We start from the raw sequence: 15,167 nt of genomic DNA, 5'->3' as shown, positions 1-15,167 counted from the left end.
AAATCTTTTCTTTATGTTTTACTATGAAGAGTTTGACTACAATATATCATGGCAAAATTTTTTTCTGGCCATGTCTACTAAGAATTCTAGGTGCTTTCTGTACTTGGATGCCCCTTTTTTGTCCAAATTGAAGAAATTTGCTGTTATTGTTTCACTAAATAGGCCTTCAAATCCGCCTCTCTTTCCATGCCTTCAGATACTCCTAGAACCCATATGTTGGGTCATTTGATAGTATCCTGTAGATTCCCAAAAGTGTTCTTTACTTTTAAAATTCTTCTTCTTGTGTTTGGTCTGGCTGTGTAATTTCCTGTGCTTCATCTTCGAAGTTGGATATTCTTTCTTCTGCTTCACCGATTCTGTTGTTAAGGCTCTTTATTTCTTGTTTATTCTATTGAATTCTTTATTTCCAAGATTTTATTTTGATTTCTCTTTAGGTTCTCAATTTCGTTGGAGAAATCTTCTTTCATTTCATATATGGATTTCATTAGTTTGTGCATTTGTTTCTAACTACTTCTAAGTAATCCTATGATCAATGGTTTCAATTCCATTTCTGGCATTTTTCAATCTTATCATCTACAAAATCTAGTATTCAGGTATTGTGTTCTTTTTTCTTGGACTGGTGTGTTTGTCATTTGGCATTTGTGGGGATACTTGGTTTCTTCTTTGATCTATTGTTGTGTGGCTTTTATCTTTGGATAATGTGTGACTGGATTAGTAGAGTGTCTTCTTTCAGGGAATAAGTAGAGGCATGAGCAGGAGTGGCTGGGGAGCTCTGCTCAGTGCTCCTGGCTGAAGAGTCACACATCCTTTTTATCTTTTTTTAATCTAAGGAGAGTTTTCTTGTCTGTTTCTGTAGACTCAGCTAAGCTCCTAACCTCAAAGGAGACCAGTGCCTGGGCACTAGCCCCAGTGAGAATATTATTCATCCACTCTGCCCCAATGGCCACACAAAGGATCTGTGCAGTCTTCAGTATAAGCTTAGGTTCCCCAGCAATGCCTCTCGCCAGGTAACCAGGGAGCTCATATCATGTGGAGCCCACGACAGTGACTGTCCAATTCCCCAGCCACACCATGAGTCCTCCCATACATCCTCAGTGTTTTCACAATCCTGGCTCACAAGGCTCCAACAGTTATGAGCACCCAGCCCCTTCTCTATTTTCCCCGTCCAACTCAGGAGTCTCTACTTTGTTGGTTGCTGGGCTCAGACATGAGCTGGCACAGCTGTTACAGATGTTCAAATTGGTGCCTGCTCTCTGTCAGCTTTTTATAAGGCACCTTTGCAGGATGATCAGGAAGAGAGAAAACATGCCCCCTCCCCCCTTTTGTTTTTTCTCCTTTAGTTTGGTATTTGGTAGGTACACTATCATTCATGGGTCTCCAAGCCATATTTCCTCTAGGCTCATCCTGTAGGTAGGTGGTGGTTTTTTTTTTTTGTTTGTTTGTTTGTTTTTTTTTTTTTTTTTTTTTTTTTTTTTTGCCAGTGGCTTAGGCTTTTGCAGGCTGGTCTCACCTTGCTCTCCAATGCTGATGTGGAAGCTCTTGGATGGTGGGGTCCTAAGTTGTGCACATTTCACCCTCCATGTAGGTCTGCTGTGTTCCTCAAATTTACATAGATTTTCTTCTGCTGTTTTCTCCATAACTCTTGTACCCTAATAATCTTAATATCTTAAGCTGAAAAAATCCTAACACTGTATTAACCACACATATCCTAGACAGGACATATGATTTTAATTCATGCACTTCAAGTCCCCATCACCACACAAATGGAAAAAACGAACTGCTTGAATCATTCCATTATAATTTAGACACATGAGTTTGCATTAATGTCACCAAATGAGCTTAGGCACTTTGATCCATTATGAAAATATCATGGCTATTGATATAAGGCATGCTGTATACACCCATGGATAACTTTGTACTTGCCAGTTAGTTTTTCTCTGAAACCATTAATTTTTTTTTGACAGTCAGAGTGGACAGTGAGAGAGAAGACAGAGAGAAAGGTCTTCCTTTGCCATTGGTTCACCCTCCAATGGCCGCCGCGGCCAGCGCACTGCAGCTGGCGCACCGTGCTGATCGGATGGCAGGAGCCAGGTACTTATCTTGGTCTCCCATGGGGTGCAGGGCCTAAGTACTTGGGCCATCCTCCACTGCACTCCCTGGCCACAGCAGAGAGCTGGCCTAGAAGAGGGGCAACTTGGACAGAATCCGGCGCCGCAACCGGGACTAGAACCCGGTGTGTTGGCACTGCAAGGCGGAGGATTAGCCTAGTGGGCCGCGGCGCCAGCTTGAAACTAATAATTAAAGTTTGTTCCAAAGAGAAAATAAAAAAGAATAGAATAACAAGCATGAATTTTCTGTGTAATGTTAACATTGTACTTTTATGGTCTTTATTTTAGAGGATTAGAAAAGACTGAATTTGCATTGAGTATTGCTTGGGGTCAATTATAGTTTTAAATTTATACACATACATGGTTCTAGCATTGTAGCATAATAGCCTAAGCCCCTGCCCTTAATTCCAGCATCCAACATGGATCGAATCCTGGCTACTCTACTTCCTATCCAACTCCCTGCCAATGTGTTTGAGGAAGCAGTGAATGATGACCCAAGCCCCTAGGCCCATGTACTCACATGGGAGACCTGGATGCAGATCCTAGCTTCTGGATTTAGTCTGACCTAGCCCCAGTTATCAAAACCTTTTGGGGAATAAAGCAGCAGATGGAAGATCTCTCTCTCTCTCCAACTTTGCTTTCCAAATAAATAAATCTTTAAAAAATAAAATAAATGTATACACATGCAAGTGCATAGTATAATTTATGTAACTTATGTGTATTGAGACTTTTTTTTAAAAAAAAACAATATTTTCTCTGCTATGCTGTGAGATAAAGAATGAATAATAAAGTTTTGTTTTCCCCAAGATTTAAGAGTTTTCAACTTTTTTTTGTGTTATGTGATTAGATGCACCTTATTCCTGTTTTTACCAATCACACTGATCATGTAGTCTTGTTATTAAAGAAATCTACACATGTGCATTTGGGTTTTTGTATGAATACTCACACACTTGGGTTAGGTTCATTCTAGTTACACCTCTTCTAACTACTTAGCTTCTAGAACTAAAAAAAATCAGAAAATCAACAAGAGTTTCAATCATTAATTTTGGCAGTAATATATATGAACTCCATTCCTTTTAGTATTAATTCTTCAATTTTTTAAATATGAAAGTTCTTTAAAACAATTATGGAAAATTCACCTTACCTTTTAATTACATTTCCATGAACTTTTTGAAACCTCCAGTATATTTTAATAAATTCCTTGCTCCTTACATAATATCTTTTCCTTTTGAAGTCTTTCGTCTATTCGTTCATTTATTTTTAAACTTCTTTCAGTGATAGTCTCTGGATTACAAATACACTGAAAATATTCATTTCTGAATTAGATTTATATCACAACACTCTCAAATAATAAAACTATCAAGTTCATAGTCATTATCCTCTCAGTATTTTGATGATCTATTCTACACAATTCTTGATTTTAGAATTCATACAGTGGAAAAAATAAACCACAGCAGTAATGTTTTCTAGGAGGCAAATGATTTTGAGATTATGTATTTATTGGAAAATCAGAGAGAGGAGACAGAGAGAATAGACAGAGTTCTATTCTAGTAAGCTGCTAGTAAACTCCGCAAATGCTCACAAGAGTTGGAGTGAGGAGTTAAATTAACTAATAGACAGTTAAATCAGTTGGAAGGAAGTTAGGTCAGTTACCTGATCTTAGTTTTATCAATGTTAGACAGGATTGTAATGCCTTTCTTCTGATGAGCTGTTATTTTGCTCATATCCTGATTGGTTAAATCTAGCTTTGATTTTTCAGAAAGCAGCCAGTCAGAGAGAATCACTTTGTGTATAAAAGAACCAGTACTGTCAAGCTTCTTTGGCAACTCCTCTCTTGGCACCCCTCTCCAGACTGCTGCAGCAAGAAGTTTCTCATTTTCAATAAACTTCACTTTGCTCACCATGTGTGTCCCTGTGGAAATTGTTCAATGTGAGACAAAACTGAGATCACCTTCATTCTCCCACAACAGTGTGGTGCCATGACTCAAATGATATCAAACCCAATTCAGATGAGCATTGGATTGCCTCTCTGGGTGGATGAGCAAGATGACTGCTTCTGCTTCTGTGTTTTCCAGAGCCTCACTCTCCCCCCTAGCACCTCTCTCTCTCTCTCTCTCTCTGTCTCAAAACCACATGGACCCTGTCAGCCAGTTGAGTGGTTAGCACAGCCACTGATCTTAAAGACTCAGGGGTTAAGCTTGCTGAATAGGGGTGGATCAATCCCCCAGAACTGAGAAAGTTTTAATCCCTCTATTTTGCATAGATTGACCCATCATGAATATCTATGAGAAGACCTCAAGACAACTGACAGATCTGTTTGGAGCTACATCCAAGTGCTTCCTGAGTCTCTCTGCTGGACTCCAGACTCCAATAGCAGGCAGGAGTGATAGGTTGGGAAGTGCACTTCCTGCAGGGAGCAACACTAAGACTGGGCATGGTCTGGAGTGAGGCCATGGACTCTGTTCCCCAATGCCTCAATAACTCCTTACTTTCCCCAGGACATAGGTGCCCATGTGGTTCTTTATGGAGCCTACATGAGCTGTAACCATAGAAGCCCCACCCTCTGTACATTATGTCTCAGCTCTGGTTATGTTGGGCCCATCAAACTCAGTTTCTCTTCATGGAAATCAGCCAGTCATATGAGTCTGGAAAAAAGTCTTGGAGTAATTGCAAAATTCAGTCCAGGGCAACACTCTGGAATTTTTAAAGACTTCTTGACTGAGCACAAAACTCTGACAGCCCATTAGAGTGTCAGGCTGAAAACTGCACTTGGTTCTTTCTGCAGAGATCAGTTTGTCAGTAAGATTACACACTGTCTGGAGTGGGGCCATGGCTTTCTTGATGCAATGCCCCAGTAGTTCTTTTTTAAAAAAGATTTATTTTATTTATTTGAAAGACAGAGTTACAGAGAGAGGTAGAGACAGAGAGGTCTTCCATCCGCTGGTTCACTCCACAAATGGCTGCAACGGCTGGAGCTGTGCAGATCCGAAGCCAGGAGCCAGGAGCTTCTTCCAGATCTCCCACATGTGTGCAGGGGCCCTAGTATTGGGCTGTCTCCCACTGCTTTTCCAGGTGCATTATCATGTAGCCAGATCAGACGTCAGTCAGGACTCAAACCGGTACCCATATGGCATGCTGGCACTGCAGGTGGAGGCTTAACGTTCTATCCCACAACTCCAGCCTCCAAGTCCTTTCTATATAACCCATAATTCAGAGGTAGTTTATTAAAGAGGATTTTTCTTCTCCAGTCATGTTCCTTTAACCTTTCAACTGTCAGTCACCAACATAAGCAGTGGCCAGAACTGGTGCCCTTCCTCTGAACTCTAGCTCAAAACATCTTTGTTAAGGGTCTTGTCACAAAAGCTCATTTTTAAATACAGGCCTGTAAAATATAACTCAGGTTAAGAGGCATAGAGCAACTGTTTCTTTTCATGTAAGTGGCAAAAGAGATAGTAAATATTTGACCAGGCAGAGGCCCAATTCTAGCATGCTGCCAGTAAAAGGAGCTGATCTCTCCTGTGTGTGAAATTCCAACAATCATATATCCAAGTTACAGGCATGGAATGCTCAATGAGAATGGGTGATACAGGCTAGTACCACCTGTACTTTCCTCCTTTCCCTGTGGGAAATTCACGTCTTGATACCACAGGCAGCAAGAGAGTTTGAGACATACCACTCAGGCAAGATAACAGCTGAGAATGCTTCTGTTTTATCCTCTCATTACAGATCGGGGAAAAAAATCTACAGGTGGTACACTCTTGAGGTTCACCATCAGATACTGGGATTTCTTTGACCCCCTAGAGCTTAAAGAAAAAAACTTGATCTTTTTCTCACAGCTTGCCCTGGTTGCAAACTAGAGGATGGAGAAAGTTGGCTTCCAGGAGGAAATATTAACTACAGTACCATCCTCCAGCTAGGTCTCTTTTGCCATAAAGCATGGAAGTGGGTTGAGATTCCTTATGATCAGGCTTTCTTTGTGCTATGAGACAATCCATAACTCTATAAAGCTTGTCAGAGTGACTCATCTATTGTGGCAGTCCTATCTCCTGAGGATGACAGCAAGCTTTCTGTAATCCATCTACTCCCCTTGTTTGTCCTCCATACTTCATATCTTTTAGCTCTCCTGGAAGTTTGTGCCAATTTTCTACCTCTTCAGCAAATGCCTAGAGAGCAGGTACTTATTTGGGTTCAAGTTTCTTTTTCTCTCAAAATCAGAGGCAGATGGAGGGAGATCTGGGTAGCTTCACAGATGACCCAGATCATTACAGAGAGGCCTCCCTTAATGTAACAGAGGTGTATGAGATAACCTGGAAGGATTTAATGCTGCTCTGTGACCAAAATTTAACAAGGTCACAGAAGTTTGCAGTTGTGCAGTCAGCAGAGGAATTTGGGGACATACTGTATGTATCCCATGGACCTAACCCAGAATTGCAATCTATAAACAAGAGTTGTAATTTCCCACCAATCAACAGCAAGTTCCCCAGAATGACCCTAACTGGAATCCTAACAAACATGCAGACGGTTGGAGAAGAAAGTATCTTATTGTCTGTGCTATAGAGGGAGAACTAGAACCAAACCCTCTAATTCTCTAATTACTCTAAATTATCCTTGATTGATCAAAGGCCAAAGGAAAATCTATTTGCCTTTGTTGAATGCTCCAGGGAGACTTTAGAGAAATATACCCCATTAGAATCTAATTTTATGAGGAATAGGCAGTTTTAAAGGAGAGTTACCTGACCCTTTCCACTCCAGAAATCAGGAGCAAATTCCAAAAGCTTTCAGTGGGACCTGAAAGCACCCTAGATCATGTCTTAAACTGTCCACCCCAATCCTTTATAACAGGGATATAAAACTGTCTTATGAAAGGAGGTCTCACTAACACAACCTACTTATTGACAAACACATCTGTAAATGTCCTCACTAAGCAGACTCTCTCTCTGCTTCTTGAAATTTGTGGCCTCAACTAGCTTCAAATGTGTTAAATCAAACACCCTATTATATGCACAAGGGAACCTCCTGTATGGATATATCACCAGCAATATGGGTTAGGTCTTTGCACCTCATTTAATTACTTTATAAAGCTAACTAACCAAAACATATCCTCTTTGCCCACGGCTAAAGATCTGTTACCAAATTCAATTACACTACTTTTTACTACGCGTGACGTTTGTATCTGAGTTTCTAGTGATTTAACTCAAAAATGTGATTGCTCTTCCATAACCTGGGCTATCTGGATGATATAACTCTGCCAGCAGGCTGGGGTCTTCCTTAAGGATTACAATACTTCAAGCCATCGGACTGCAGGTGGTATTCCACTTAAAGCTTAGGAGGAAATCTGCATTCTACTAGGGAACCTTGGATTGACCCTCAAAGGAATCCTCTGCTGCTAACCCCAATGATGCACCCATTCAACATGAAGCAGCCAGAGGGTTCATCACCCCATTCCATCTTGTGGTAGGGACCATTCTTCTGAGGGGGAAATTTGAGGAGTTAAATGGAACTATTAGGCAGTTAGGTCAGCTAGAAAGCAGTTTGGCCAGTTAACTGAACTTAGTCTTATCAATGCTAGACAGCTGCGTAACCCTTGCATCCTGGTTAGCTGCTCTTCTACTTGTACTTGACTGGTTAAATCTAGGTTTGATTTTCAGAAAGGAGCCAATCATAAAGAGCCATTTTGTGTATAAAAGAGCCAGCACTGGCAAGCTTTATTGACAACTCCTCTTTTGGCGACCTCATCCAAACTGCTTCAGCCTGAGGTTTTTCACTTGATAAATCTCGCTTTGCTCACTGTCCCTGTTCCTGTGAAAATTCTTCTTTGATATGAGACAAGATCTGAGATTGCCTCCATCCTCCTGCAACACTGGAAGTAGGCCAAACCAAACCCAAAAGCAAGTAACTGAACCCATGTACCATCACCTGATGTTTTCCAGGGTGTATATTAGCAAGCAACCGATATCTGGAGTGGAGCTGGGACTTGAACCCAGATGTGGGCATCCCTAGCAGTGCCTTCTTACCTGCTGCACCAAACACTTTGCTCTGCATTTTAGGCCTTTCATGGACATAGTTACATAAAATCATGTATATACTTCACTTGCTAGAATTTCTCTTAAGTTTGCTTATAATAATAATTCACTCTAGTTTTGTTTTATTTGTCATTATTTTAATTTTTGCGCATTTTGTATAATACAGCATTTATTTACTTTGAGTTTCTTTTATTTGTGTGTGTGTTTATGAGAGAGAGAGAGAGAGAGAGAGAGAGAGAGAAAGAGAGAGAGAGGTGGAGAGGGAGAGAGAGAGATTGACTCTCCCACCTAACAGTTTACACTCAAGTGTCCACGATGGCCAGTACTTACCCACGTTAATGCTGAGGGTTGGAAATTCAATCTAGGCCTCTGACAAGAGCAGTAGGAACCTAGTCAAGGAGTTATGACTTCTGTCTCCCAGGGTCTGCAATAGCAAAAACTGGAGTCAGGAGCCAAAACTGAGCATCAAACCCAGCTGCTAAAATTTGAAATATTGACATCTCACTTAGAAGACATATGCCCCATTCTTTGAGCTTTGAGCAATCACAACCTATTAATTTCATTTATCTCATGTTTGGTCAATGAAAATCAGATATGTTCTCTTTTTTACTGACATTTTAAATTCCCTTATATTTTTTAAGTATGCCTTAATAATTTATATTTTACTGAAATATTCTCAAACTGAATGAAATTTTAATTGAAACAAACAGTTCTCGTATATTACTTGACACTTACCACTTCCTCGTCATCCCACACCATTGCTTTCTATACCTGACATAGCAATGTATCCTGGAATTTTAATTGCAGTAATACAGCATTTTTTTTTATTTTCCCCAGTTACTTTTTTCTTATAGATGCTATCATCAAGACTTTATTTTAGACATAAAATTCTTTCAGTATGCTCTTTTTCTGACTCTGTACTTACCTAAAAATGTATTATTTGATCTCTGATTACTTTATCCATTTATATGATAACATTTTATTCAAAACGAAACAATTTGTACAGTGAAGTTGTACTCAATTATTATTGATTTTATCATTCAAATGCAACATGCTTCACTTTTTAAAAAGTTATATTTAGTGTTTTGCATTCTGACATAAGGAAGGAAGATAAAATTAATAATCATAACATTCATCATTTTATGCACTACTTCCTGCCACTCTGCTAGTTTTATTATGTGCATCACCCCGTTCAAAAAAACTGATTTAGGATTACAAAAAAATTAACTTCCAATGCAAAATTAGTTTTGGAGATAAGGTTTCAAATATGTGACCCTGGATCAAAAGTACCTCTGAAAAAAAAAGTACATCTGTCTTTCACTCTGCTGTCTTATGACACATCCTAGAACCAATATTTTCATTAAATATAATAAAACTATTATTACACAAATAATAAAAAATAAATACATATTTATTCTATAAGTATAATAAAATAATTATAAAACAAATATATAGTCTAAGTGCAGGAAATGGAATTTCAGGGGAAGTCAGGTTTACAGTCTCTTTCTTTTTTTTATTGTTTTGACAGGCATAGTTAGGCAGTGAGAGAGAGAGAGAGAATTATAGACAGTGAGAGAGAGAAAGGTCTTCCTTCTGTTGGTTCCCTCCCCTAATGGCCGCTACAGCCTGTGCTGTGCTGATCTGAAGCCAGGAGCTGGGTGCTTCCTCCTGGTCTCCCATGCGGGTGCAGGGACCCAAGCACTTTGGGCCATCCTCCGCTGCCCTCCTGGGCCACAGCTGAGAGCTGGACTGGAAGAGGAGCAACCGGCACTAGTACCCAGAGTCCCAACCGGGATTAGAACCCCGGGGTGCCAGTGCCACAGGCAGAGGATTACCCAAGTGAGCCATGGCACTGGCCAGGTTTAGTCTTAAGCTTTGTCTAAGTCATTATACTAACAGCTGATTCCCTATAATGTACTGCTATTTTGTACTTCTATTTTGATGAATCTTTTGAAGCACTGTTTTATTTTTGTTGTACATTGAATTTACAGAACTATCAACTGCAATTATGTTCATTCCTTATTCTTGATATCATATTATACTAGCCTTAAAAAGAAAGTTAAAGGAGTAAGATGCAGTTCATTTTCTCCAGTCTACAAAATTCAGTAAAAAAGTTGCTATCATCACCTTTATAAACTACTCATAGACAACTAAAAAGAATTGTTAGCCTCAAGCAGTATCATTTATTAGTATTTTACTAGTGTTGATAATAGAATACAGCAAAATAAGAGCTTGTTTCTCTTTTACCCCTTTGGACATAGCACCAAAACAACTTCAGAATCTATGTTTCAGCATCTGATAGAATTTGATATGGCAGTGACTTTTCCATTCTACTATTGAAAGCGTCACTTACCTTTGTTGTAGCTTAGACTGCAGTCCATTATTCCTAATCAGAGGTACACCCTTTTGCTTCCCACTGTGTGAAACTTTAGTCTCTACTGATTGTGATTCTTTCTATCCACACATGAACGCTCCACATAGGAAGAAATATCTATATACAGGATAATGAACTGGTGTACTAATAAGCCAATAAAAACATCACAGTGTTGAATGTTTATTGAGCCTTGGCTCAATGTGTCCTAAATAAAATATATATTAAATAAAGCTCTTTACATGATGAAATGATAAGTAATTGGATTTAGAGGATGATGGGTAGAGATATTAGAACTGGCAAAATTTCAAGTCTCAGTGCTTGCTTCTACTATGAGGCAAGCCAGAATAAGTTTTTTTGTGTGTGTAAATGATGTCATATTATAGACAACTTTGAGTATCCTTTTAAATCATACAGCAGAGAGTAATAAGAACAGCAAATCAAAATATGAAATATGTAAAAGTTGAACATAAAAATATGAGTGTAAATGATGTGACCTTTGTTGCAGAATTGAGATAGAGAGAAGAGTGATCAACTACAGTTGGGTAGAACCACACTTATGGAATAGGTGAGAATAGAGAGACTAGGGAGAGTAGTAAGTAAAAAAGTAAAATTAAAGTTCTTTCTTTTTTTAACTTGTATTTAATAAATTTAAATTTCCAAAGTACAACTTTTGAATTATAGTGGCTTTCCCCCCATAACCTGCCTCCCATCCACAACCAACCCATCTCCCACACCCTCTCCCATCCCATTCACAACAAGATTCATTTTCAATTATCTTTCTACACAGAAGAAGATCAATTTCATATACACTAAGTAAAGATTTCAACAGTTTGCACCCACACAGAAACAAAGTGTAAAGTACTGTATAAGTACTAGTTTTATTGTTAATTCACATAGTACGACACATTAAGGACCGAGATCCTACATGGCAAGTAAGTGCACTGTGACTCCTGTTGTTGATTTAAAAATTGACATTCTTATTTATGACATCAGTAATCACCTGAGGCTCTTGTCATGAGCTGCCAAGGCTATGGAAGAGTCTTGAGTTTGCCAAGTCCGATCTTATTTAGACAAGCCCATAGTCAAAGTGGAAGTTCTCTCTTCCCTTCAGAGAAAGGTACCTCCTTCTTTGATGGCCCTTTCTTTCCACTGGGATCTTGCTCACAGAGATCCTTCATTTAGGTAATTTTTTTTGTTGTTGTTGCCAGAGTGTCTTGGCTTTCCATGTCTTAAATAATCTCATGGGCTTTTTAGCTGGATCTGAATGCCTTAAGGGCTGATTCTGAGGCCAGAGTGCTGTTTAGGACATCCGCCATTCTATGAGTCTGCTGTGTATCCCACTTCCCATGTTGGATCGTTGTCTCCCTTTTTTATTCTATCGGTTAGTATTAGCAGACACTAGTCTTGGTTATGTGATCCCTTTGACATTTAATCCTAACATTATGATCGATTGTGAACTGAAACTGATCACTTGAACAAGTGAGATAAATTGGTACATGCCACCTTGATGGGACTGAATTGGAATCCCCTGGCATGTATCTAAATCTCCCATTAGGGGTAGGTCCAATTGAGCATGTGCCAAGCTATACATCTCCTCTCTCTCTTATTCTCACTCTAATATTTAATGGGCATCAATTTCTGTTAAATTTAAACACCTAAGAATAATTATGTGTTAATGAAAAAGTTCAACTAATGATATTAAGTTGAACAAAAAAATACTAAAATCAATAAAGTATTAAGTTGCCCCTTGACAGTCAGGACAAGGGCTGATCAAGTCACCGTTTCTCATAGTGTTCATTTCACTTCAACAGGTTTCCTTTTAGGTGCTCATATGTTACCGATTAGGGAAAACATATATTTGTCCCTCTGGGACTGGCTTAATTCACTCAGTATGATGTTTTCCAGATTCCTCCATTTTGTGCAAATGACCAGATTTCATTTTTTTTTTTTTTTTACTGCTATATAGTATTCTATAGAGTATATATCCTATAATTTCTTTATCCAGTATACTGTCGATAGGCATTAGGTTGATTCCCTGTCTTAGCTATTGTGAACTCAGCTGCAATATACATTGATGTGCAGACAGCTCTTTTATTTGCCAATTTAATTTCCTTTGGGTAAATTCCAAGGAGTGGGATGGTTGGGTTGTATGGTAGGGTTATATTCAGGTTTCTGAGGAATCTCCAAACTGACTTCCATAGTGGCTTTACCAGTTTGCATTCCCACCAACAGTGGGATAGTGTCCCTTTTTCCCCACATCCTCACCAAAACCTGTTGTTGGTAGATTTCTGTATGTGATCCATTCTCACCAGGGTGAGGTGAAACCTCATTGTGGTTTTGATTTGCATTTCCCTGATTGCTAGTGATCCTGAACATTTTTTTTCATGTGCCTGTTGGCCATTTGGATTTCTGCTTTTGAAAAATGTCTATTGAGGTCTTTGGCCCATCTCTTTTTTTTTTTTAACTTTTATTTAATGAATATAAATTTCCAAAGTACGACTTATGGATTACAATGGCTTCCCCCCCATATCGTCCCTCCCACCCACAACCCTCCCCTTTCCCACTCCCTCTCCCCTTCCATTCACATCAAGATACATTTTCGATTATCTTAATATACAGAAGATCAGCTTAGTATACATTAAGTAAGGATTTCAACAGTTTGCTCCCACACAGAAACATAAAGTGAAAAATAATAGATGATTTTTTTAAATGATGATGAAATCAGATCAGACCTATTGTCATGTTTAATCCCAGTGAGAGTCAAGTTGGGAATTGATAATTTCTTTTTTTTTTTTTTTTACAGAAGATCAGTTTAGTATGCATTAAGTAAAGATTTCAACAGTTTGCACCCCCATAGAAACACAAAGTGAAATATATTGTTTGAGTACTAGTTATAGCATTAAATCACAATGTACAGCACACTAAGGAGAGAGATCCTACATGAGGAGTAAGTGCACAGTGACTCCTGTTGTTGACTTTACCAATTGACACTCCTGTCTATGGCATCAGTAATCTCCCTATGCTCCAGTCATGAGTTGCCAAGGCTATGGAAGCCTTTTGAGTTCGCCGACTCCAATCTTATTTAGACAAGGTCATAGTCAAAGTGGAAGTTCTCTCCTCCCTTCAGAGAAAAGTACCTCCTTCTTTGAAGACCTGTTCTTTCCACTGGGATCTCACTCACAGAGATCTTTTGCCAGTGTGTCTTGGATTTCCATGCCTGAAATACTCTCATGGGCTTTTCAGCCAGATTGGAATGCCTTTAGGGCTGATTCTGAGGCCAGAGTGCTATTTAGGACATCTGCCATTCTATGAGTCTGCTGAGTATCTCACTTCCCATGTTGGATCACTCTCCCCTTTATTCATTCTATCGGTTAGTGTTAGCAGGTACTAGACTTGTTTATGTGCTCCCTTTGACTCTTAGTCCTTTCATTATGATCAATTGTGAACTGAAATTGATCACTGGGACTAGTGAGATGGCATTGGTACATGCCACCTTGATGGGATTGAATTGGAATCCCCTGGTATGTTTCTAACTCTACCATTTGGGGCAAGTCAGCTTGAGCATGTCCCAAATTATACATCTCTTCCCTCTCTTATTCCCACTCTTATGTTTAACAGGGATCACATTTCAGTTAATTTTCAACACTTAAGAATAACTGTGTATTAATTACAGAATTAAACCAGTCATATTAAGTAGAACAGACAAAAAAACTACTAAGAGGGATAATGTATTAAGTTGTTCATTAACAGTCAGGGCTATGCTGATCAAGTCACCATTTCCCATAGTGTCCATTTCACTTCAACATGTTTCCTTTTTGGTGTTCAGTCAGTTGTCACCGATCAGGGAGAACATATGGTATTTGTCCCTTTGGGACTGGCTTAATTCACTCAATATGATGTGTTCCAGATTCCTCCATTTTGTTGCAAATGACTGGATTTCGTTGTTTCTTACTGCGGTATAGTATTCTAAAGAATACATATCCCATAATTTCTTTATCCAGTCTACTGTTGATGGGCATTTAGGTTGGTTCCAGGTCTTAGCTATTGTGAATTGAGATGCAATAAACATTAGGGTGCAGACCACTTTTTTGTTTGCCAATTTAAACTCCTTTGGGTAAATCCCAAGGAGTGGGATGGCTGGGTCGAAAGGTAGGGTTATCTTCAGGTTTCTGAGGAATCTCCAGACTGACTTCCATAGTGGCTTGACCAGTTTGCATTCCCACCAACAGTGGGTTAGTGTCCCTTTTTCCCCACATCCTCGCCAGCATCTGTTGTTGGTAGATTTCTGAATGTGAGCCATTCTAACCGGGGTGAGGTGGAACCTCATTGTAGTTTTGATTTCCATTTCCCTGATTGCTAATGACCTTGAACATTTTTTCATGTGCCTGTTGGCCATTTGGATTTCCTCTTTTGAAAAATGTCTATTGAGGTCCTTAAGTTTGGCAAAGTAGCAGGGTATAAAATCAATGAACAAAAATCAACAGCCTTTGTATACACAGACAATGCCATGGCTGAGGAAGAACTTCTAAGATCAATCCCATTCACAATAGCTACAAAAACAATCAAATACCTTGGAATAAACTTAACCAAGGACGTTAAAGATCTCTACGATGAAAATTACAAAACCTTAAAGAAAAAAATAGAAGAGGATACCAAGAAATG

This window comes from Oryctolagus cuniculus, chromosome 9 (assembly GCF_964237555.1).
Source record: "Oryctolagus cuniculus chromosome 9, mOryCun1.1, whole genome shotgun sequence".
NCBI classification, from domain to species: domain Eukaryota; kingdom Metazoa; phylum Chordata; class Mammalia; order Lagomorpha; family Leporidae; genus Oryctolagus; species Oryctolagus cuniculus.
This window is presented reverse-complemented; position numbering follows the sequence as displayed.